The sequence below is a fragment of the Tamandua tetradactyla genome, chromosome 22 (genome assembly GCF_023851605.1).
Source record: "Tamandua tetradactyla isolate mTamTet1 chromosome 22, mTamTet1.pri, whole genome shotgun sequence".
In the NCBI taxonomy this organism is placed as follows: domain Eukaryota; kingdom Metazoa; phylum Chordata; class Mammalia; order Pilosa; family Myrmecophagidae; genus Tamandua; species Tamandua tetradactyla.
This window is the reverse complement of record NC_135348.1, coordinates 20,893,709-20,919,482: the sequence shown is the minus strand read 5'-3', so window position 1 is coordinate 20,919,482 and position 25,774 is coordinate 20,893,709. Positions and strand designations below refer to the sequence as shown.

At 39.6% G+C, this 25,774-nt stretch overlaps 1 long non-coding RNA gene across 2 annotated transcripts in view; it reads right to left on the bottom strand.

The window, feature by feature from the left end:
• Nucleotides 1–1,913: 1,913 nt before the first annotated feature.
• Nucleotides 1,914–25,774, bottom strand: part of LOC143666063 (uncharacterized) — a 116,269-nt gene continuing 92,408 nt past the window's right edge. The window contains exon 4 of one of the 2 annotated variants that reach the window (XR_013167353.1): nt 1,914–2,157. This is a non-coding gene — a long non-coding RNA (uncharacterized LOC143666063). Of the gene's footprint in view, nt 2,158–5,608; nt 5,691–25,774 lie in introns of those variants that run through there. The other variant, XR_013167354.1, reaches the window with a different exon arrangement.

Here is a 25,774-nt window from a genome sequence, read left to right as displayed (position 1 = left end):
CACATGTTCATTTATCCAAGCAGATATTAGCACACCGCTCTGTGCCAGGAATGTTGCTGCATCCTGGCAATAAGAAGATTGGTAAAACACAAGCTGTATCCTCAAGGAACTCATAGCCTAGTGGAGAACCCTGTCAGACCATCTTTTAGAGATACGAAAAAGTGCTGTTTGATCTCCCAGGAGGCAATAGGGCTGTCACCAGGCCAAACAGGTCATGATTAAATCTGGGATCTGCATCTTTAGAGTGTGAGAAGAAGCTTCCCAGGGCCTGGAGTCACAGAGGAGCAGGCAGTGCAGGGAAATGGTGAGAACATCAGCAAGGCTGGAGCTTAGGGGGTAGGAGGTTGAGAACAGGACAGAGTGAGAGGCGAGAGACTGGGGAAGGTGTTTGAAGCAGATTCCGCAGGCACTCACGTGCTAAGCTAAGATATTTAGCATTGACCATGCAGGCAACAAGAAGCCAACTGGAAGCTTCTGGCAAAGGGGAAGGGTGACGTGATCAGATGTCTTTTTTACAATTACTGTGGCAGCAGAGGAGGGACATGGGTTCCTCCCACTGGTGCCATGAGACCATTTAGGAAGTGCAGTTGTCCAGTCTATTGTCTCCTGGGGCAATAGTCAACTGATGAAAAGAGACTGAGTTCAAGAGACACTGCTGAGGGCCTTAGATCAGCAGAATCAGCTTTACCATCAAAATTTCTTCCAGTGGCTACTTCATTCTCCCACCCGTCTGCTGCTATCTAACTTCAGAGGGGCAATTCCGAGAAAACTTGCTGAAATTCCAAGCTTCCTTCTGGGTAAAAGGAACTCAGCTCACAAGGGTCTGATAACAGATGTGAAAGGAGGCATCCTCCTGCCCTCTCACCTGGTAGCCCTATGAATACAGCAACCATGCCCCATACCCACCACCCTATTCCTCACAGCACCTAAATGGAGCGTTGACAATGTGAGACATTTCATCATGTTTTACTGAATGAATAAATCAAACTTAGTAACAAAACTGGACTGCATGAAAACAAAAAGGCATAGATTGTAAAAAAAACATTGCATTCATTTGAAATTATTACTAGAGTGTAAAGATCACTTTGTTTTATTTTTATTTTGCGAGAAGTGACCAGTTTATCGTAGACAATGAAAAAGGCATCGTCTTGCGCCACCCCTCTCTGGAAATGGCACTAAGTATATGACATCTAGGTAACAGTCTAGAATGCTGGTATCTCAGCCTCCCAAGGAATATACACAGCATGTCTACCTGTTTACATGACCCATTTTCTTCAAGGGATGGCTACCCAGCCTTGTGCTATTTGGACGTGGTGAGCTCCAGATGCTGCAGGAAAAGAGAGTCGATGTTACTAAATACACTAAATGTTGCTGATGTTACTTTAGAAGCAGTAGGCATAAACAGGGGCAAACAGGGACAGTTGTGCAAGCGGTGTCCTGCACAAAGACTCCCTGCTGAGGGCTACGTGGGGACTGAAATCTAACAGCTGTGTCTATCTCCAGGGACAACTTAGCTTAATCACCCTTAAGGCTGGGTGGTAAAACCGGCCCCTGCATTTACGGTAAAAGGACTAGAAGGAATGGAAACCTGTATTGCTGAGACCAGTTTCCTGGAAAATATCCCAGTCCACCTATCCCTCTGGGTATATGGTGTCTTTTTATATTATCTTCTCCATATTTCCCCTGTTTGGTTTTTCGGCTTATTATCCGGCTTGTTTTTTGCACCTTCTCTCTCACACTCAACGTGGCTGGCGCAGCTTGAAGGGGTCTAAAAAGGAACAGACATGCACAGGGTCTTTAAACACAGCTGACATAGCCATCTGGCAGGCGCCTCGGGCACCTGGGAGAGAGTGCCCTCCAAGCTCATCTGGCCAAATGGTTGACTGCAGGACCCCAATAATTACATTATCAGAGCGGGAGCATCATCCACTGGGCGAAACTTCAGACGTTACTTATGGATGAAATGAGGTCAGGACAGGTCAGGAAAGATAGGAGATGAGCTGGCCATGACAGCTGTTCAAGCTGCCCCTGAGATGCAACATCTCGGCAGTGGAGCTGGGCTGCATCTTCCCACCGAGAAGGGCTTCTGCCCACCAGGACCCTGTCACTGCACAGTGTTTCAACCTCAGGGCACGTCTGCTATGCAAAGCAGCTCTCCTGGTGGAAGAGGAGGGAAAAGCAAGCAAATTACTGCTTTTGAGACAATGAAAGCATTAATCTCATGTTTGTGCTCTTTTTGTGAACATTTTACCGCCAGGCTGGGAGCTCCATGAGAGCAACTATTAGCATCATGGTCAGTCCTTAAGCATTTATATGAATGAAAGCATGCAAGCAGGCGTAATGAATGGATGGCTTGATGGCTGCAAAATAGAAACAGCCTGGAATAGAGAGTTGGGTAGGGAACTTTATAAGAGCAGGGCACATGGGCAAAAAAATTAAGTATATTTCTTCGGTTACTCAGTCTAATAAAAAGGTCTACTCCTGTGAGTGATAGCTCACTACCATTTGTCTAATGTTCTGGGATGGAAATATGAATTTAAAGGTTCACCTGGGAGATTAATCTCAAGATTTTTTCTATCTTTAACAAGCAGAAACCACAAATGAAACCTCGAAACAAAAATCATTTAGCCTTTTATAAATTTATCCCTTATCTAGGGCCAAAAACATTAATGAAGGTAATAGATTTAGATATTTAAATTTATTATTCATAAAACTTATATTTTCCTGGACAAGCAAAATAGCATCTTATACCAAAGAATGGCTAATCCATTAGATGTTAAGCCCCCTATTAATTTCACCTTGAAAGTTGTCTCAATTATAGATATCACTTGGGATGAAATGCAAATGTAATACAAACATTCTTTTGTGAAAAATAAACAATATTAGTCTCAAGGAACTAAAAGTTTAAAGGGAAAAAACCAAAATTCTCATTTCCAAGTATAAAAAATCAGTCCAATTTATAGTCAAGCTTGTCCAGAGCTTTTTACTGTAAACACAATGAGGTAAGAATTTTTCCTTCTGGGTAAGCAGACACATTTTTAAACTTCAAGCACTTTCTGCTTATTGCTCAATCTCAAACGCAGTTTCCTTCGTCTGCACTTTATTTTAATGTTATTCTTTGCACGGATGGAAGTTTTGCCTTTTTTTAAAAAGGGAACAAGAATATGTAGAGAGAATGGGAATGGTGGCTAAAAGGGATAGAATAGTTTATGTGGTCTGGGAATTCTCTTCTATGTCAACAAACTTTCCCTCTGTGAGTGTAGCAAAATAATTGGCCAATATAATTCATTATGAATCTACATAACTTCAGACTCTGAACATATGATCAGTCTTTTGATAGGCTAAAAGGGGTGTTTCATTAGACCTGTATTCCAAAAGCAAGATGAAAAGAGCTGTACATTCTTTGATATGTGAAAACACACCACTTTTGTATATAAGGAGCAAATTCTTCCAGAAGAAGTTTTCTGAAGCCTTAGGATGTAATTATCCCAGACGTGGGAGAGGGGATTCTAATGAATTACAGTCTTTCAATCCCAGTTTTCTCTGCTAGTGTTTATATGCTCTTAAAAGGAAGATGTTTTAAGGTTATTTGTTTGGGAGATAGCAGCATCATGAGAACAAAAACAAAACAAGCAAACAAAAACCATGTCTTGCTGATCTGCAGTTGGAAATGAATCGATCACATTTACTGAAAACCCATAATGAGAAGAGCTCTTTAACAGGTACCATGGAAAAGTATAAAGAGCATGACAAATAAATCCCCTTCCTTCAGCAGCCTGCAGGTAAATGGAAGAAACACTTAAATAAACAAAAGTACGTGAATTTGCAAATAACACATAAATTACTGAAAGAGCATACAAAACCAATTCTGACCAAATGCACTTGAATTCATGTAGAGGCACCTCACAGATAGGGTGATTTCACGTGAAATGGTCTAAAAATTTCAACTGCTGGCACGCAGACACAGCTGGATATTATCCGTAATATAAGCATGTGCATTTTCTATCATAGCACGTCTTAATTGTGAGCTAGGACAGTAGTTATATAGTTTGATCATATGATAAAGGTTTTAACACAATTAATGAATTAATTAATTAACTCATCCATCTGTTGATTGTTTTAAACAGACTGCATTTTGTTTTAGCCAAAAAGAAAAGGGGGTAATTTGTAGATTTTTAACTTTCAATGTTTAAATAATGTAGCTGAAAGATAAGTGTTGAATGACAAAGCATTTTAACAGATTTTCCCCCGTAAACTTTGAGAATCACTGATAGAGACTAGTTTAATTTTAGAAGCCATATATGATAGCAAAAGGAGAAAATGTATGGTTCTAAGCAACAGTTCCTCCTGGAAAAGTTTAATGTTAGCAAACAAATCTCATGAACATTTGGAAAGAAGAGGCAGAAAGTCTACCTGAAATCAAAAGTACTGGCTGCTATTTTTTTGATAAAGTTTTAATTACTGTAAAACAATAAGAAATTTCTGTTAGATTTAGCTTGAATCATCCTGTCTAAGCAACTCTTCTTACAAGTGAATGGCTAAACAAGTTTAATCACAATTTTAATATCTCTGAGTTACCACTTTTTTGAAAATGGTTTGATTCAAGATGTAAGAACATTATTTCACATCCATCTCAGCCACAGTGACCTGGCTCTTTAAAGTATCCTTTAACATTTTGATATGCAATCTATGGGGATATTATAAAAAATCATAAACAATTAGGAAAGTCCAAAGCACAGTAAAAGGACCTATAGAACTTGGGTAAAATTGTCATATTAATTCCCTATTTAAATAATTCTATGAATCTAATTAGTTATTATATATCTGTAATAACTTAATATAATAGTAATTGGTATTTAAAATTATAAACCTGAATCAATTTTGAAGAGGCTGCATGTATTTTATTTGATTACTTATTTTAATTCCCACCAAACTCTTATCCAAAAAAAGGGGGGGGGAAAGAGTTGAGATGGCATACCATAAGACAAATTAAAAAACACAAGCATAGAAAAGATCTTTAAATTAAGATTAGCTTCCTAGTGCAGTAGAAACAAGAATTTAATTAAAAAATATTTCTTTTCTGGGGGCGGTACAATGGTGGTTCAATGACAGAATTCTCACCTGCTGTTGCAGAGATCTGGATTCAATTCCTGGAGCCTGCCCATGCCAAATAAATAAATATAAATAAATAAATATATATTTCTTTTCTGGAACTGTGGGAATTATAGGGAAAACCTGATAAATGTTGTGGGAATGTGATGGAAGAGCCAGCCAAGGCTCCAGAGACCTGAGTTATAGGCCAAGCAATAGAGTTACTGTGTGAGTCTCAGTTTCCCCATCTGTGCAAGCAGGAAGCTCTCTATAGCTCCACCTACTGACTGTGTAATATTCTAATTACACAGGTCAGAAAAAATCCCTCCTCTGGCACATCCCCAAACATCTGGAGGTAGAGCAAAGGCTGAAGATCTTAAATCAACCTGACTATACATGACAAATTCACAGGGGCATGAGTCGGTGAGGCACCTTAAGCAGAAAAGAATCTGACGTTGAAGCACTAAGATTCAAATTCTGAAATCATGTTATCTTCATCAGTTCAACTGTACCGAAAACCACGTTCGCTTAAAAAAGTGTGTTAAAAATACATGTTACTTCCATGCAGGAGACCTGGGTTCAATTCCCGGACCATATACCTGGAAAAAAAAATGCATGTGAAACTAATTTTAAACGTGTTAATCTGCTTTCTACAAGTGGAAATTTATTTGTGCACATATTTGCAAATCTTGAGGCATGACCAGTTTTTGACAGTCAACTAGGTATCTCAGTCTTATATTAACATTTTAAAACAGGCCACTTTTTAACCTTTTCAAAGCTATTTTAATTATCTCCCAAAGAGGCTGCACAGCAGTGGGGAGGGGAAAGAAGGGAACCTTAGTTATTTTTATAAAGAGGATGAAGCGGCGCAGTTTGCCGATTTCCTCCTGCTTGACAGGTGTTTGTGTGGGCACAGCGACACTCACTTCAAGTCAAAATGGGGATCCGCCGCACAGCGACTGAAAGTGTTGGGGAAAGTTGGGTTCCAGCTGAGAACGTTGCACTTTAATTTCTTACGGTTGAATAAGAGTGGCATGAAAACTATAATTAGAAATTGTGCTGGATAAAAAAAAAGGCAACTTCTGTGTCATAAAAGCAATGCGGGTTCTACCTGGTCCCTTTTGGGCTAAGTAAGCTGTTTGATCAGCTTCTCTCAGTCTCTGTGGATGCTCTCACATGAGTCTAATTGAAGGACTCCTGTGCTCTTTTTATTTTTGCTCTATGAAAAATGTATCGCAGATGTCTTATAATGAACTTTGATATGGTGAAATGATAATAATGTCCTAATTATATATAAAAATGTAATTACACTTGCTTCTATTATAGAAAAACTCCCTTTATAATGAAGTGTTATGTTGGAGGAGGATTTTCATTATAGGCGGACTCCTTTACTTGTTAATTTGAGCTCTGATTCATCACTTTAATATTAAAAAAAGTTCTTCGTAAGTTACTTTTGATGTGTCTCATTTATGGTTCATTTCACTTCCTGGGCACCACGAGAAGCCCAAATCCAAACTTCTTTGAAAGACACTTAAAAATACATCTTTCAAAAGGAGTTCTTCTATGTGGTGAAGCAGCAATAGTCAAGAAAGTAATATTGACCTTCTTGTTTACTTGAGGGAACTTTTGTTTTGAAATCTGGGGGTGGGGCGGGGAAGGCTTCTCTGATGTTTAAAACTCTGCCAGTGCATGTGGAGGTAATAATTAATTGAAAAAAATAATTTATTCTTAGAATGGTGGGTCCTTAAAAGTGAGGCTAGATCTAGTTTTCATAACATCGGAACCACAGCTATATTTATTTATTGTGCCAGTTTGAAAGGATGTATGTGCCCTAGAAAAGCCATGTTTTAATCCTAATCCCATTTTGTAAAGGCAGCCATTTCTTCTAATCCCTATTCAGTACTGTATGTTTGAATCTGTAATTAGATCATCTCCCTAGAGATGTCACTCAATCAAGAGGGGTTGTTAAACTGGATTAGGTGGAGACATGTCTCCACCCATTCGGGAGGGTCTTGATTAGTTTTCTGGAATCCTATAAAAGAGGAAACATTTTGGAGGAAGCTAGAGATTCTGAGAGAGCAGGATGATGTAGCCACAAAAAGCAGAGAGTCCACCAGCCAGAGACCTTTGGAGTTGAAGAAGGAAAACACTTCCCAGGGAGTTTCATGCAGGAAGCCAGGAGAGAAAGCCAGCAGATGACACCATGTTTGTTTTGCCAGGTGCCCTTCCAGTCAAAAAGAGAAATCCTGACTGTGTTCACCATGTATGTGCCTTCTCACTTGAGAGAGAAACCCGGAACTTCATCGGCCTTCTTGATCCAAGGAATCTTTCCCTGCATACCTTTGATTGGACATTTCTATTGACTTGTTCTAATTGGGACATTTTCTCGGCCTTAGAACTGTAAACTAGTAATTTACTAAATTCCCTTTTTAAAAAAACATTCCATTTCTGGTATGTGACATTCTTGCAGCTAGCAAAGTAGAACATTTGTAAATAAAATAGGAATCTTGAAAATTCCCACATTCTACAAACTTTCAAATTCTTTCTTATCTTTTAGATTGCGGTTCAAATGCTACCTCCCCCAAGAAGCTTTCCCTGATTCCCATATGCAAAATTAATTTTTCCGTAAGTTTCAGTAGCATTTTATTTATAACATTAATCTTGTCTTGGTTTGCCCCACTGTAAATTGGGTATAGATCTGTCACCCTCACAAGCACACTTTCGGTTATTTTCAATACTTTTCTGAATATGAATTTTTCCATTCTTAGCAACATTTAATTTATGCCTCTCCCTTAACTTCCTTCCATTATTTAATGGGCAAAGAATACTTCCAAATATTAAACAAAACTGGCAAATATGTAAATCAATGTTTTCCCATATCAGACTTTCCATAGAAGGCTCTAAGATCATTCACCACTCTTACCTGCCAAGGAGGCTGAGAAACATTGTAGTCTCTCTTGGCACATTGCTGTTTGGAATGAAATCATGACTTTGTTAGTAAGGAATAAGGGGAGAATGAATATTGGGAAATGTACATTTCAGACTGAAATGTCTTATGCACTTGAGGATCCACATTTTCAACCTTATCTCATGTCCCCTCCTGCTCTCTCACTGTGCTCCCACAATACCGGCTTCCTGTGAGGCCCACGTCCCAAGCAACATTTTTTCCTATTTTATAACCCCTACAATTGCTTTTCTTGCTGCATGGAAAACTTGTCATCTGGCTTATTCCACAGTTGGCTTTGGTTCATTTGTCAGATCTTAGCTAAAATGCCACCTCCTCAGCAAGACCTTAAATTATAAATCTAATCTCTAGTACCCTCCACTTCCCACCCTGTTATTCTCTGCCATGGCACCCTGCTTAGATCCTTCAAACCACCTAACACAATCAACAATTGCTGTCCTTACATATTTTTGATGAGTTATTATTTTCCTATCACTGAAGCGAGTGCAAACCCTATGAAAAGAGAGCTCACACCTGCCCTGATCATCATTATATTCCCAGAACCCAGTTTACTGCCTGTCATGGGGGAGTCTTTGTTAAACAACGGGAAGGAAAACCAAGGAATTTTTACTTAACTGGTAAACAAAAATATCACTTTGCTAACATGATCTGTTCGTATGACCCATTAACCCCCAGATTCTGAGAATCCAGCTTCATAAGGGGCAAGCTTAGAGGCAGCCCAGTTGGTGGAAGAACTCTGCTGAACCTGAGGGTCTTATCTCCATTTTTGTGAAATGATGTAAAAGCTGGATTCATCTGTGAGTGTGGAATCCTCCAAGGGAAAAGCCTCACTGGTATCATGGCTATCTCAAATGTTCCTCCTTGGAGTCTGTGCTGGTTTGAAAGGGTTGTGTACCCTAGAAAAGCCATGTTTTAATCCTGATCCAATCTTGTGGAAGCAGCTGCTTCTTTTCATTCCTATTCAGCAATGTAGGTTGGGAACTTGATTAGGTTATCTCCACAGAGCTATGATGCACCCAATTGTGGGTATAAACTTTTGAATAGAGGGAGATGTGACTCCACCCATTCCAGATGGGTCTTGATTGGTTTGCTGGAATCCTTTAAAAGAAGAAACATTTTGGAGAGAGTGAGAGAGCCATGAGATCCGTGAGAGCCCACACAGCCAGAGACCCTTGGGGATAAAGATGGAAAATACCCCTAGGGGAGCTTCATGAAACAAGAAACCTGGAGAGACATCTAGCAGGTGTCGCCATGTTCGCCATGTGCCCTTCCATTTGAGAGAGAAACCCTGAATATCATTGGCCTTCTTGAACCAAGGTATCTTTCCCTGGATGCCTTAGACTGGACATTTCTACAGACTTGCTTTAATTGGGACATTTTCACAGCCACAGAACTGTAAATTTGCAGCTCAATAAATTCCCCCTTTTAAAAGCCATTCTGTTTCTGCTATATCACATTCTAACAGCTAGTAAACTAGAACAGAGTCTAATCATACTACCTGTGCACTTTTCTTTTCTTTTTAATAGGTCAGAAGTTTATGGAGAAAGGGATTCTAAAGTTACTTCTAACTTGGTATTTTACCTAAAATCCTTAGGAGGTAAATGGAAAGGAAAAAAAATATCAATGGAAGGCATGCAGGAAGTGAAGAAGAGAGGGAGGAAAGAGAAGAGAGAGTGGAAGGGAGAGAGAAACTAGGGAATTGGTTTCTTCGGTGCAGAGAACTTTTCATTGTGTCAGTTTGAGTCCCAGTCTTGGGAAAATGGCTGGAAGACATTTTAACATCTAATTCTTCAAATAGCTCATTAGGGTGATAAAAAGCCCCTGAGGAAGGGGCAGTGCCATGTTTGAAGAGCCAGGGTTCCTGTTATCCTGAATTATTAAACCATCGCTATTCAGTGGCCCCGCTGCCTGCCCTCCTGTCCGCAGCTGGTGGTGCCTCTCTGCTCCTCTGTGGAAGGCAGCTGCTAGTTCCCAGGCTCCCCAGAGCTTGCAACAGCCATTTGTTTTGATTTAAGACAGACACTGTCATTACTTTGTGCAGAACTTCACAGAAATATTTCCTACTAAATGCTTGAACCATCTGAGTAGCACCAGACAGGCTGCTGGCTTCATCAATAATGCATCCACGCTTATCAATAGCTTTAGACAACTGGTATTTAGAAGCTTCTTCAGAAGGCACGAGGTGGGGTTTTGTCACACAGTTAGCTTCATTCTGTCAATTCCTTCATGTTGACATTATATCCAACTGTGTTCTGAAAAGCAGAGGTGCTAAAACCGTGTTTGAGCTGTTCTCTGGCTTTGGAGCGCTTCTGGATAGAGCTAAGCCATGCTGGTTGATCTTCCTCCCTTCTCTGTCTTTCCTTCCAAGTGTGCTCTAAATGGAAAACACCTCCAATCACTCCACCTTAAAGCTCATTGCTAGGGTGGCTCCTGAAGGCCAATTCATCTCGGCTGGCTTTCATTGGCACTCACTTCTGAGCTCCATATGCTATAGTAGAGCACAGAAAGCTGAACCCTAGACAGGTGTTCTGTGCACAGAAAGCTATGCAACCTATTTTAGATCCCTTAGAGTCCCCAAAAAAGACTTCCGGCTTGAGCTTTAGTGTTGGTGTGTCAGCAACTTATTTGTACCTTGCCAAAAAGCCATGAAGTTCCTCTGAAATCCTATAGGTCATCCATGCAGAAAGAAAAGCTGTGGCTATACAACCAAAACATTGTATTTCAATATTGGAGTGAGGAATGTATCAATGTAGCAATTGATGATTTCTCAAGATATCCTTTTTAAGGTTCATGTATCCTTACTGTCTATCAAAATATGTAACCATTCAATTGAGATTGATAGAGTTAATGCTAGAAGTCTCATTTGTAATGGGGAAAATGTACAGAAAGTAGCTTGATGATTTTTGCAGAGCTGTGCAGATAGAAATATACCATGTAAAAATGAGATATGTATAATACACATATATATATGCACATGTGTAATGTTTAATGTAGAAGTTAAATTACAGGTACCCAATCCACTAAAAACTTTTTGCTATCTTGTGTTTTTTGATTACAAGAAATAAACTATGTGGTAGGTAGAATAATGGCCTCCCCCCAAAATCTTTGTCCTAGTTCCTAGAGCCTGTGACGATGTTATGTGACACGGCAAGGGGGAATTAAAGTTGCAGATGAAAATTAAGTTTTCTAATCTGCTGTCCTTGAGTTGGGGAAACCAACCTAATGTAATCACACGGGTCCTTAAGTGGGGAAGAATGAGGCAGAAGAGTCAGAACCAGAGAGTTCAGTGAGGAAAACTCCACTGGTTTTGCTGGTATTGAAAATGGAAGAGGACCATGGTAAAGGAATGTGGGCAGCCTCTGGAAGCTGGAAAGTGTAAAAATACAGATGCTTCCTTACAGCCCTACCAATAACTTGATTTTAGCCCAATGAGACCCATTTTAGACATCAGACCTCCAGAACTATGAGATAAAAATTTGTGTTTTAGTAAGCCTTTAAGTTTCTGGTAATTTGTTATAGTAGTAATAGAAAATAAAGCAATTTCTAGAAAAAGCATGAAAATTATGAATACTGAAATAAAGAAAGCTAAAGGTGAGCAATGATAGTCAAAATGGTCATTTAAGTAATGACCACTCTCCTATACTACTTGCAGCACAGCATTTCTTTAGCGCTATCTAGTACTACTTATCGAAAATAATAGTATTGTCCATATATCTTGATAAAGAAATTGTGCTGCTTGGGATTTTCTTTCAATGAAAGATGTGTGATTTCATAAGCACACACTAATGCACACATTTTTGGAAGCATGATTTGAAATAGTAAACAATTAGAAACAAGTGCAGAAAGCAACAGTAAGGGATTGGTTGAAACAAATTATGGCACACACTGCCTATTATGCAGCCAATGAAAATAATGTTCCAGGAGACTATCCAATGACACATAAAGATCTCGTGACATATATGAAAAAAAGATAACTTTGCAAAAACATCTTCCCATTTATACAGAATATACATATTTATATATAATTATAAGAATAGAGTAAGAGATTAAAAGAGATTAACAATGTTCATTTTGAAGATTTAAGGATTATTTTATTCTTTTTCACATTTCGAAATGAAACTATTATTTACATGTTCAGAAAAAAGTCTACAACCAACTTTATGATAAAAAAACTGCCTTGAAGAAATACCTTTCCCTTGTTCAAGACTGGGGAGATTGAGACTATTTCTGGTCCTTTGCCCCAAAATGAATGACTATTGTGCCATTCAAATGTGCCTCATTTGTGTCTCAATGAGGCACACTACTACTCAAATGACTATTTGTGCCTCAGAATGTGGGACTTTCTGAGCTGAAAGCATTGTATATGTGCGGAGAACTGAATTGAGATGTGTTGAATTGTCAGTAACTGACAGCCCACATGTCACCCTAACTAGGAAAGATGCTTGAGGATCATTGTTCATAAGGTAAAGTAGGGTGTATAGAAGCCAACGGGTAGGCCAGAGAAAAATTGCCGGTTTGGCACTGCCAGGTGTTCTCTTCTCCAGCTTTGTGGAGTGTCAGTGTGAAGCAGCCACAGAAGGCACATCAGCCAGAGGAAAGAGCTTTTCTGGCTCGAGTGAAAGCTTTTCCTTGCTCTAGAAGCCACTGCCTTCATTAATTGATTTGTGATTTTGTAGCAGTCAGTGTATCTCTGACTCACAGATGGGCAAGGGAATATGGTTTTTATTTATTTTAAACCATGTAATATACACTAGATATTAGATATTATGGTTGATCTATAGTTAAAGATTTGGCATTTAAACTTCTATAGGCATTGAAATAATTTACATTTTATTGAGCACAACTACTCTTTTAAAAGTGGTGTTTCAATGTTCCCATGACAGAATTGACTGGTAAATTAAATTAGTCTCTTACAGTCTGGAACAATTTTTTTAAAAAACAAGAAAGGAAATTTCAGTATTATATTTCTTTTTTTGCATCAGAGAGCCAAATTTAAGAGTGTAACATAATTTAAAAATGGAATTTCCCTTCTGTCCATATGTTTTTTTCATGAACAGGAGTCAGTGTATCCTGCTAGCTTTATCTCCTCATTCCTGGGAATTCCAAGAATTTGCCTGGAATATACATTTTTTATTAATATTTGTGTAGCAGAATGAAAAAAATGATTAAACAGATAACCCAAGGGTTCCCTGAATGTTTAGGAAAATTTCTGGGTGGAGGGCTTTGGGTGAGGAAGTTAATAACCCAAGGGGTTGACCTGGAGAAGAGAGTTAACCAACAAATAATCGAATGCTCCATTTGTAAAAGTAAAGGGGTTTGGGGATGAGAGTAAAGTGGAGAGAAAGGAGATTAAAAGGGATAAAAATTAGAAAAATAGAGAGAAAGGATCTAAGCAGTGTGTTGGGAAAAAGCTGGATCTGACAAGAAATGGCTGGAGAGAGATGGGCAGGGTTTAGATGCTCAAAAGGGCATGAAGAAAAGGGTATATAATTGGTTGAAAAGCATTTGCCTGCTTTAACATAAACCCTCTCCTTGACTCTAAACTCTCAATAAAAGTCGGCTCCAACGAATGCCTGGTATTGGAATTTCGGTGAGTGAAGGAGTCAGGGTATTGCCCACCATGGGACAGACAGAGGACACCTGGATAATCCCAAACTTCCTCACCCAACCCAAATTTATCACCAAGAGAAGCCAGGACTCCCACAGCCTGTGGGAAGAGTTTTGAACCAATTTTGCTCGTATCACAAAGGACTTGATGACTTGTGCTAACATCAGGCTTGCATATGACGTGGTTTATAGGTCTTAGAGTTCTCTGATAAATGTCTGAAAATCTTATTCATATTTGGAGCTTTCTTAAATCTACTGATCAAGAAGCATTTATTACGTACCTATTATATGCCTAAATCACTGGAGTCATTTACTTATCTGCAACTTGCAAAGTTATGCAAGGTGATAAGACATACACATGAGAAATCCAAGCAAACCCAGCTCATTATGATGTGTAAATACATACATCTGAATTTTTAAACTAGTATAGTGAATACAAAAATTGTACTGTGCAATTAAAAATGGGCGAGTAAAGAAGTAGACAATATATATAATATAATAAACTCCATTCCTATTGCTACTGCTCATTATCTCTCATTAGGCTATGGTAAAAGCCTCTTGGCTCCCTGTCTTCAGTGTTCCCATCACTAAAATCTATTTTTTACTTTGCTACTAAATTAATCATAATGAGGCAGAGTTCTTCCTGGCACAATGCCTGGCACAGGATAGGGCCTCAAGAAACACTTGTTAAATGAACAAATCAATCAGTGATTCTTATCCACCCTGTTCAAAAATTTCAGAGTCTCATTATTTTCTATTTGTCTTTCTAACATTACATCTCATTATTGCTTATTATGTTCCCCTGCTCTAGCCTTGCTCCTGTTCTTACCTCTTGCTCTATGTTCTTTCTCGATTTGACATGCACTTTTCCCCATTCCAGAAATTCATCTTATCCATTCCTCAAGGCCTTTTTTAGATGCCAACTGCCCTTTCTCTCTTAACCCTTGAACAAGAAACAATAACTCTTCCTCCCATCTTCCATAAAAATGTATTTGCACCTTTGCTATGGCACAACATATTGCTTACTTGATAGCCCAGCAATTTGTGCTTACAATGTCTGTTGGTTGTGTAATATAAGGGTCAGGGTATTATCTGTTGCAGACAACAGAGTCTACTCCATTTTCTTAAGCAGAATGGGGTTTATTATAGGTTATTACATAGTTCATAGACTTTCTAGTTAGGTCATACACATCTAGGAACAAGGCAATCCAAAGAACTCTTTGGCCATACCCTGGGAATTGTTTGCATAGAAATTCCATTGTTACTTCCTCCTCTAAGGTCAGGCTACCTACAACACCAGAGACAAAACGTATCATCTAACATCTCAGGTACCTTCAGAGAACCGAATCCTTCCACAACAACATCCAGTCTCCCCATATGTAACCCCATGTTCATATCACTCACTTCCACTTTCAAAGTCTTACATGGGTACTTTTGCCTGTTGAAACCTAGAGCCCGTGGGAATCTTAGTTTTAAGATGTGGTGGGCTAGAGCTGTTTGCACCCCAGTAGAACAGGTTCTTAAATTTAACCCATTCCTGTGGGTTGAGTAAGTAAAACCTTTTGATGAGATGACTTCAATTAAGGTGTGTCCCATCTCAATCAGGATGGCCTTAATCTTATTACTGGGGTCCTTTATAAGAAGAATGAAATTCAGAGAGAGAGCAAAAGCCACAGGGAACAGCCAAAAGCTGAAATTCAACAGAACCTGAAAGGGAATGGAGTGGTCAGGAGAGACCACTATGTCACTGACATGTGAGAGAAGCCCAGAACCAAGGAACTCTGTTAGCCAGCCCCAGAAAGCCAGTCTTTGGGAAGAAAGCATTGCCTTGATGACATCTTGCTTTGGACTTTCTTTTAGCCTCAAAACCATGAGCTAGTAAATTCCCATTGCTGGAACCAACCCCTTGCATGGTATTTGCTTGAGCAACCCAGGAGACTAAAACACATGAGAATCTGAGCAATGTTGTTTTTAGGTGTCTAGCTTCTATAATGCAGAAAGGCATGATAGCAGTGGGTTGGAGAAGATGTGGACTGAGCCATTCTGCAGTATCCATCACATTAGTAGACATCCTGGGATCACACTTCATGTCTGTTCAGCTTTATATCTCCCATTTGCCCATGGAAGCCCAAAGTGTTGAATGAATGAACACATGATTGAATGAAGATCAAGTGTGCAGTGTGCAAAATAAGGGTAAATGGAGATAAGAAAGGGGAACAGGAGTCAGTGAAAACCTTAATGTTTCTTTAAAGGAAATTCTTTATTTAAAATCACCAAACTACCAATCTAAAATAAATTACTTAGCTTACTAAAAACTACAGAGGAGAAGCTACTGGCAGAGAGAATCTTTACCACTTGCCACGTTTTTCTTTCTCCATTTATGAGAAATTGCTTAGACAGTCCCACAAGGAAAATAGCAATTTGTTTATTTTGCCTCAAAAAAAGAAAGAAAAAAGCTGTATGTTTGTTCAGACAGCTTATGGGCCAAGAATTTAACCTTAAACAACCGATGATATGTATATCTCACTGATTCATAAATCACTCTGAAATACCTTATTTCTTCCATTCAGAATCTTCTGTATCGCATGCCAATTTAACTTCATTCATTGGTCAGGAACACAGATTTTGAAACCATTCTTAATGGATTACCTCCTGAGGAAAATCCTACTATTTTTTAATTGAAAGTATGAGTAAAAATGATAGAAAATGATGGGTGTTTTGTATTAATTATCATTTAGATATAAACTGATCATTAAAAACCAAAAATGTGAAGCAGCAGTTAGATAACTCACTTCCATGATGAAAACATGAGACATGTATCCAACATATTGTAATATTGGCCATGAAATACTGTCCCTGACTCCATGGTTTGCCAGCAAGCAGACGCCACTTTACTAATGAGTTAGGGACAGATCGTCACTCAAACTCTAAAACTATTAAGGGATTCAAAAGCGACTTGTGGTATCACATCTAATGAAAATGATAGTGGATAAAATGTTCCCAATTTAATATCCCAGGGAACCACATAAATATATGTTTTGCTTAGTGAAATTTTTCTTGGTGGTAAAGTTGCTGTTTTCTCATGCTCCGTGGGGATTTGCTTTAGTGAAAGAGATTCAGGAGGAAAGGAAGCTAGCTTTTTATCTATTTACACAAACACGCCATTTTCCCCAGTGTAATTTAAAATCAAGAACATACAGCTATTATAAAGGATCAGCTTTGTTTTTATGTGCCACAGGTTCTTGTAGGGGCCACTTTTGTTGTTTTTTGGTGTGTGTGTGTGAAAAGTGGTGCTGGGGATTTGTACACATTGTGAATGTGTAAAGATAGGTGTGAACAGTGCATTTGAGATTCTGAAAATATACTATGACCAGCTTCTGTTGATTCTTTTAAAAGTCCAGAGTCACCAGGCAAGGTACTTCCTGGTTTCCCAGTATTTACAAAATAGTCAAAGGGAGCTGCTTTGGATGAAGAGAGTGAAGACAGATGATGGAGACCATCTCTGGAATGGACCGCAGTAGGCAGTAGTAAAATTAAAGAAATTAGTGCTTACTGTGCCTCATTTGTACCCAGTTTAGGGAAGGAAATCTCCACTGCCATTAGACCCCTCAATTAAATGCCTGCAACCCCTGCTCCATGGAATGCAATTTTCCACTAAAAATCACATTCAACGACTTCACACTCTCCCTTTCAGTGGATCCTTTTCAGTGGTGATGGTGTACAGTTAAGAGAAAAAGAATCCAATAACATAAAACTATTTTAATAATTTTTAGAGGAAGTTTAAATGATACACATTCGATCAGGGTCGATGAAAATGGTACTAGTGTCGAAGGGCAACAGGTTGCTAATAAATACAATAGTTTAAGAAAGTGTGGTTTCTGTCCTGGAAAAACTATATTCTGGGAAAAATAATACTACTGTAATTCATTTTTGAAAGCTATTGAGACTTCTTAGATGAAGAATGTAGTTATTAAAGGCAAAAGTACACAATATGTTGTAATGAAATGTTTGCGCTTCATGCTTCATTAAATGTTTTGTGGGTCTCTGGGGAAATTCTTTCTCTCACACAGAAACAATGTTTATACATGATGATTTCACTAGAGGGAGTGCAGAGAGCTATGTTAGAAGGAAGAACTGGCTAAAACTTCATACGTTCAAGTTCAAAAACCAAAAGGAGGTGTGAAAAAGTTTGGCAAATACCATTTTTTCTTCACGGCATTTTTGGATAAAAAAAAGTGTGGATTTTGCTTAAATTATAAGATGATGGGAAAGACTGGTAGGTTTTGAATTAGTGGAATTAACTGAAAATGCATCAGCTTCCAGATTCTACTGCCAAATATAGCCAATAACACATTTAGGACTGTGAGAATTCAAAATGTTCACAGTTTGGAGTATTCGTCCTGTGTTAACTTGCAGTGTTTTGAAAATAAAAAGCTAAACCGGTGGTAAAACTGCAAAGAAATTCACACAAAAAAATATAAAATGCTTGGGAGGTGTGAAATTTCACTTACAAGGAAATATTTAAAGCGAGCACTTTTTATAACAGAGTAACTTTGTAAAGTCTCATTAGCAAAGCGATTTTAAGCGAGAAAAGTACGGTCATGTAAAGAAAAGAAAAACTGAAAATTCTTGCCCATTAACATTTGCTTTGCTCCCTCACCAAGGCTGCTGCTTCTCAGCGGAACTTCCTTTGGAGGGATTTGGCCATTTTTCTGACATAAACATATATATCAATGCAACAATTCTAAGAAAAATGGAAAACGGAAGCGGAAGGGAAACACATTCAAAAATGCAGTCAAAAGAGAAATAATAAAGACAAGGAAATGGGCTTATGTTCTAGAAACCACCAGCTAAAAAGTACTGACGCTAAGATCCTTTTAAAAAGACTATATGAGATTTTCAAGGAAGCTCTCCTTTACCTCAAGAACATGTTTCCCCTCAAGAAGTATGTTAACCTTAACAGCTTTCCCTCGAGCTAGAATTTCAATTAGCTGCTTTACTACCACAAATCTAGTCACATAGAAAAGGGATAACTCTCCCAGATTCTCATTCCGAAACATATTTTTCTTGTGCATGGCTAAGCTACACATTTTTTTGAAAGTTTCTACGCACCTGTATGTAGTCAGATGTTAGTTATAAGAAATGGGCAACTTGAACTCGGAAGAACATAACGCTTGGATTTCTTTCACTTAACAAAAGTGCATACTACATAAATGGATTTGTTTATTCAATAGTCACAAAGGTTATTAAAAAATGAACGCTATGTAGCAGGACTGAGAGAAGATGATGCCAAACTGTTACAAGACTCCCAGTCCCTATAATAATTTTTAATCTGCTATATTTAAAATTTAATGTATTTTCTATATAAGGCATTATGACAACTTTTTGAAAAGGAGAAAATATTCCTTTGAGGAGTTCACATACTGAAGATTACCAACTGTACGATATTAAATAATGAGTTCCTAATCCTGAGTCTCAGATAATTAGCTATAATGATAATATTTCAATGGGTGCTTTTACCGTTCTCTTGAGAACACACATGAGCATCACCCCTGGGGGAATCTAGAAAAAAACATGAATGGCAGAGAGCAAGCCTGAGGGCAAATCAGAGTCGAGTCTGAAGACCACAACATTTTATTTGGGACACTGAAGTTTTGCTGCAGCAAAGGAAGCCAGAATGGGTGGTAGCTTTGGGGTTCCAGGGATGGCAAAGGATTTTTATAGACATAAAAAGGAAATTAGTTTTGACTCTTACTGATTGAACCTGGGCTTGTCCCTCTTATAGGGGTGGGTTTAGGATAGGTGGGCTTTATTTTGTTTTGGTTCAAAGGAAATGAACTAGAGGATTGATTGGCCATCTGGGAAACCCCAGAGGACATTTTTCCTTCCTTCTTTCTTTCTTTCTTCCTTCCTTCCTTCCTTCCTTCCTTCCTTCCTTCCTTCCCTCCCTCCCTCCCTCCCTCCCTCCCTCCCTCCCTCCTTCCTTCCTTCCTTCCTTCCTTCCTTCCTTCCTTCCTTCCTCCCTCCCTCCCTTTCTTTCTCTTTCTTTCTTTCTTTCCTCCCTTCCTTCTTTCTTTTCTTCATTGCTTCTTTCCTTCCTTCCTCCCTCCCTCAGGCAGATTTCATTCTCTTGGCTACAATTTGAATTTCAATTATTTAGTTAATTTTAGCATTTACAAGCTTATTTAAAAGGCAGATAAGACCTAGCTTCAGGCTACCTAAATAAACCACAGTTATGTCCCTCAATCTGGGAGCTGCTTGGGCTGTAAGACAGACCTTCCTGGGTCACCAGGATGCCGTCCTCCCTGCCTCTCTTCGGAGGTTCCATCCAAGTTCGGGAGAAATAAGACACTGACCCTCAAGGCAAAGTTCCGCAACCACGTGAGGCGAGTCCAGACAGTGCAGCGAACAAGAGGCGATTCAAGTACCAGGGAGGCCTGCCAGGGCACCGTGGCAGGCGCCAGTGTCTGTCCATCGCCGGGTCCCTTCTGCTGGCCTCTGCACCGTGTCCCGGCTGCCGGCCATGCGCAGACCCCGCCTGCGGGAGAGGGGACAGCAGGGAGCTCTGCCCGGTCTGCGTGCCGGACCCTCCTCTCCCGGCAGGCCTCCCTTAATCTGAGCTCAGGACTGCTTTCCTTACGCTGCCTGTAGACCTTTTGCACATCTCTAATCAGGTTGCAGTCTGTTTGCAAGTTGGTCTCCAGTAGCAGTGGATAAATAGCTTGAGGACCCGGTCCTGCCATCCTCTGGTCACCAGGTCTAATGCAGAGCCTGGCCCAAGGGGACAGGCCTGACCCTGAGCATCTGTGGTGGCCAGAGCCCTGGTGCCCTCCTAAATGCCAGTAACAGACCTGCTTTAGCCAAGGGAAAAGATGGAGAAAGTAAATACTCTCCCCAAAGCCGGCAAGATGTGGCCAGAAATATAAATCAGCATTGATTGCATCTCAGGCTTAAACATTAATCTTAGAAAACATCAGGTCTTAGGCCCTGTTCTAGTTTGCTAGCTGCCGGAATGCAACACACCAGAGACGGATTGGCTTTTAATAAAAGGGGATTTATTTTGTTGGTTCTTCAGAGGAAAGGCAGCTAACTTTCCACTGAGGCTCTTTTCTTACGTGGAAGGCACAGGATGGTCTCTGCTGGTCTTCTCTCCAGGCCCCTGGGTTCCAACAACTTTCCCCGGGGTGATTTCTTTCTCCACCTCCAAGGGCCCGGGCTGAGCTGCAAGTGCTGAGATGAGGAATGCCAAGCTGCTAGGCTGTGCTACGTTGCGATCTCTCATTTAAGCACCAGCCAATTAAGTCAAACGTCACTCATTGCAGCAGACACGCCTCCTAGCTGACTGCAGATGTAATTGGCAACAGATGAGGTTCACGTACCGTTGGCTTATGTCCGCAGCAACAAGATTAGGTATGCTCACCTGGCCAAGTTGACAACTGAATCTAACTAACACAGGCCCCTTTAGTGATTATCCTAAAGACTCAAAGACCCCATGCCATATGGAATATCTCTGTTCTAAAATCATGTATTACTTCCTGTATTACCCCCATTCCTTGATGGGTGCTGAACTCAGGACAGCTGCCACCTGAGATCCTCTCCTGTTCTAAATCCCCAATAAACCTAAGTCTGCTTCTGTGCTTGGCATGTTTTTCAGTCTCTGCATGAACTCGATCTGGTCCCTAACAGCATCTTTCATAGACAGGACATTTCTAACCAATATCATACACATAGAATAGGATTTGTGTAAACTTAAATTTAATTTAAAAATATCTTGAGCTCTTTAGATAATAGAAAAACTGGAAAGTTTTGTCTTTACAGTTCTACAGAAAAAAATAAATATTTCTCTAAGGCAGGTTTTGCTGTTGAAACCATTTCAGGTTCACAATCCTTCCTTTTCTTCTACGCTCTCTGAGGACCCCTTCTCTGTGAAGTCTTTTGACTTATGCAAATGGAAAATAGGATTCTGTCACCTCTGAGAGTTTGGGTAGTTCTTTGTCAGCATCTCGTGTGGGACATCACGTCTCGGACCCAGCATTCAGCCACCACCAAAACATTACATCCAAATCCTTGCTCGCATAGCAGGTTCCTATGGCCTCAGTTGTTTCAGTCCCTTCCCTCTGGACTACTAAGGCTGCTTTGAGTTTCCAAAGGTTTCTGCCCCTTCACTTTTCTCACAATCTGCCATCTCATTAAGAATCTTAGAAAAAATTGCAAGCTACTTTCCACCCTTTCAAGAGCTATCCTTTTAACAGTCATTAAAATGATATATTGTGTTGGACAAATTAGACATTGTATCCAATATTATTCACTAAGCATCATCGTAGAAGATCCCATAGTTTTCCTCAATATTCCTGGTATTTGAGTGATGATCTGTCACTAATTATGTGAAGGCAGATGGAACTAAAGTAGGGTATCAACCCCTCTTAGCGGGGTGTGTTTGGGATAGAGGTGGTCAGCAGCCTTGGAATGACCAAAAGGGACAAGTCTGTTCTTTGATGACTATCTCCGTGCTCTCTTACTATACTGGTCTATCTCATTTTGACTTTCTTCCTCAGTCTTACTGCCCCTTTGCCATGCCGTCACAGCCTTAATAAAGACTTCTAACCATTAGTCAATTCTAACATCAATGTTTTTGACTTAGAGCTAGAAAAAAAATCATAAACCACATAAATTGGGATGACTCCAAACTTACAATTTCGAATTTTGACCCTTAACAGCACTTGGAAATCATTTATAATATAATATGACATTCTTAAATCCTCCATTAATGACTTCCCGCATGTCTCATGGCAGTTCTTTCAAATTCCATCCTCCACACTCTCTCTCCTTTGCCCAAACAAAATGTTAGTTCCTTTGTGGTATAAATTAATCTGTTGGAGTAAAGCCTAGCTTTAATTACCCATATGTCCTATAGCACAAACAACTGGGTCTTCAGGAGCCCTTGCATTTTTTTAAACATTACTTTAGCCAAGCACTGATCCAATAGAAATCCATGAAACAGAAAAGTTATTGGTCACTGAGCAGGAAGTGGGCATCTTTTGATTTAACCTGTTTTTCAGTGATGATCTGTCATTAATTTTGAAGAATCTTCCTTCTTCTGTTAGCCACACACCCCCAACTCCCTAGTATTATATGTGCATGTCTCCACCTGACCCCCTTGCTGGTCATAGTAATTGGTTCAGGGATAGGCAAATGAGTTTTAAAGTGATTCAAATGGGAAGTATTTTGTTGAAAAAACTGAGAAGGAGACAATCTCTTTTTCCAGTGGCAGCTAAGCAGACAGAATGTAAGCCTGGAGCTGCAGAGTTGGGAAACATTTCTTTCTCTACTAATGGGAACTGAGTAGTAGAATGCAATCCATTTAGGAAAGCATAGTCAAGAAATAGGAAAGTATCATACCTGACATCTGATGACATTTTTTGAGCACCTGGATCCTATTGTATCTGAACATCAGTCTTGGGAACTGTGCTGGTTTGAATCTGTTATGTACCCCAGAAAAGCCATGTTCTTCTAATCCAATCTTGTGGGGGCAAACGTTTTGCTGAGTGGGAACTTTTGATTAGCTACTTTCCTTGGAGATGTGACCCTGCCCACTCAAGGTCTTAACCTTTTTACTGGAGTCCTTCATGAAGTGAATAAAAGGCAGAAAACATAGAGAGCTCAGAGATTACACAGAAGGCAGAGAGGAGAAACCAAGAGACACGGACGTTTGGAAAAGCTAAGCTAAGAGATAAAACCCAGAGTTTGCCCCAGAGAAGCTAAGTGAAGACCCACAGACCCTAAAAGAGAAATTCACTGGAATCAGAAGCTGAAAGTAATGAACCAGGAGCAAGGACTGATTAGATACCAGCCATGTGCCTCCCTAGCTACAGAGGTGCTCCAGATGCTGGAGCCTTTCTTCAAAACCAAGGTACCTTTCTCTGGATGCCTTTAATTTGGACATTTTCACAGCCTTAGAATTGTAATTTTGTCACCTAACAAATCCCCTTGTAAAAGCCAATCTGTTTCTGGTATATTGCATTCCGGCAGCTTTATCAAACCAAAACAGGAACAAATACATTTCCTTCTTCCATAAGCCAATTCTAGTTGAATTTTGATTATTTGTAACCAAAAAGAATTCCAAATAATATAGCATCTTTTTCCATTTGAGAGGGTATAGTGAAGGAATTAATAGTCTGTGTCCATAGAGGTACAAGGAAAAACAAAGGGACATGATATATAGTGGTACAGAAATTTAATTGTTTCTCACAGAAATCTTTACATTTTCTTACATAATTGAATAATGCTGAGTTCTTGTCAGCCTGTTTACTCAATTTCATTCCTCATTAGCTGAAATATGTATTGTAGAATGCTGTATCTTCTCCTGACTGCCTGCCAAAATGTATTCCTTCCCAAACATTTGTATACTGCATGAATTTCCTCTTCCTTTGATAGTAGTTCATACTTTTAGTATCTTTAGATATCCTCTTTGCCTGTGTGTGTCCTGGTGAATTCTTCACTTTTTTTCATCCAATTTCTTTAAAAATTCTTTTAAGGTTCATTGCTTCTTGACCTATTTGGCCTTGTTGTTTTTCTAGCCCAATTCAATTCCCTAGTTGGGGGCTTCAAGACTCTATTACTGCTGTGCTGTCAACAAACTTTTTTCCTTTCACTAACTTTTGGCTATTACTCAGTAACATCCAGGGTGCACTACATTAGGAGTGAACAGTCAGCTAATTCACAGCTCTCCACAAGCAGCACATATGGCAGAACCTATTTGGAATCCCTTTACATGATATACTGAAGAATGTGGATAAACTCTGTAGCATCAATTCATCTCCAGAAGAAATCCAAATAGCATCACAAGAAGAAGGCCAAGGATTAACTGGTCCTAACAGAAATATTAGTAGTCACAATCTAGGCAAAACTGTGTTTTGCAGTTGTTGAACCTCTACTTGTCATTATAATACTAGAAGGTATGTATTCTAGTTTGCTAGCTGCCAGAACGCAACACACCAGAGACAGATTGGCTTTTAATAAAAGGAGATTTATTTTGTTACTTCTTCAGAGGAAAGGCAGCTAACTTTCATCTGAGGTTCTTTCTTACATGGGAAGGCTCAGGGTAGTCTCTGCTGACCTTCTCTCCAGGCCTCTGGGTTCTAACAACTTTCCCCAGGGTGATTTCTCTCTGCATCTCCAAAGGCTTGGGCTGAGCTGTGAGTGCTGAGATGAGGTATGCTGAGCTGCTTAGGCTGTGCTACGTTGCACTCTCTCATTTAAGCACCAGCCAATTAAGTCAAACATCATTCATTGCAGCAGGCACACCTCCTAGCCGACTGCAGATGTAATGAGCAACAGATGAGGTTCACGTACCATTGACTCATTCGCAGCAACAAAACGAGGTGCCTTCACCTGGCCAAGTTGTCAATTGACTCTAACTACCATAGTATGTATCCTTGGGAAGGAAACCCCCCTCTTTGTGATATAGCTTAATGGATTGCATCTTATTTGCTATTGCTAGTTCTTACCACATAACACAGGGAGAATTTATATGGCTATATGGACCCAAAAGTGATGCTTGTTCCATATCTAAGCCAGTAAATTCAATGCATCATTTCATGGCTCTTCATCCTTTACATATTATATTAGGCTAACCATTTCAGTCAGAGTTTTAATGCATTGTGAACCTATTTGTTGGTAAGCTTCAAAAACATTTAACAAAGGGAGTATGGAAAAGATGTCATCTATGAGCAAGGCTTGCCTTCACAGATTCCTTAACCTGTTGATTACTTTCTCCTGCTTCTTAGAGGTGATGGTTCAGCAGTTCCACCTATCAAGATGAGAAAAAACCTGAGACTCCTTGGAGCCAAAATTCCTTCAGCCCTGCAAGGTGGTGCTGTCTTCTAGCCTTTCATAATGAATAGGTTATGGTTTATTCTGTTTCCTCAAAGGGACCTTATGTCCATAGGCATTGTGTGAGCATGTGTGGGAAGAGGAAGCACTTGTACTAAAAGTTACAGCTTCAATTTCCCTTCCTACTGGCTGCCCAGAACTTTAAAAGTCTCCATTACACCCAGTGTGTCTTTGGAGGAAGCATTATAAAAGTTATCTTTCGACCATGCACATCCATTA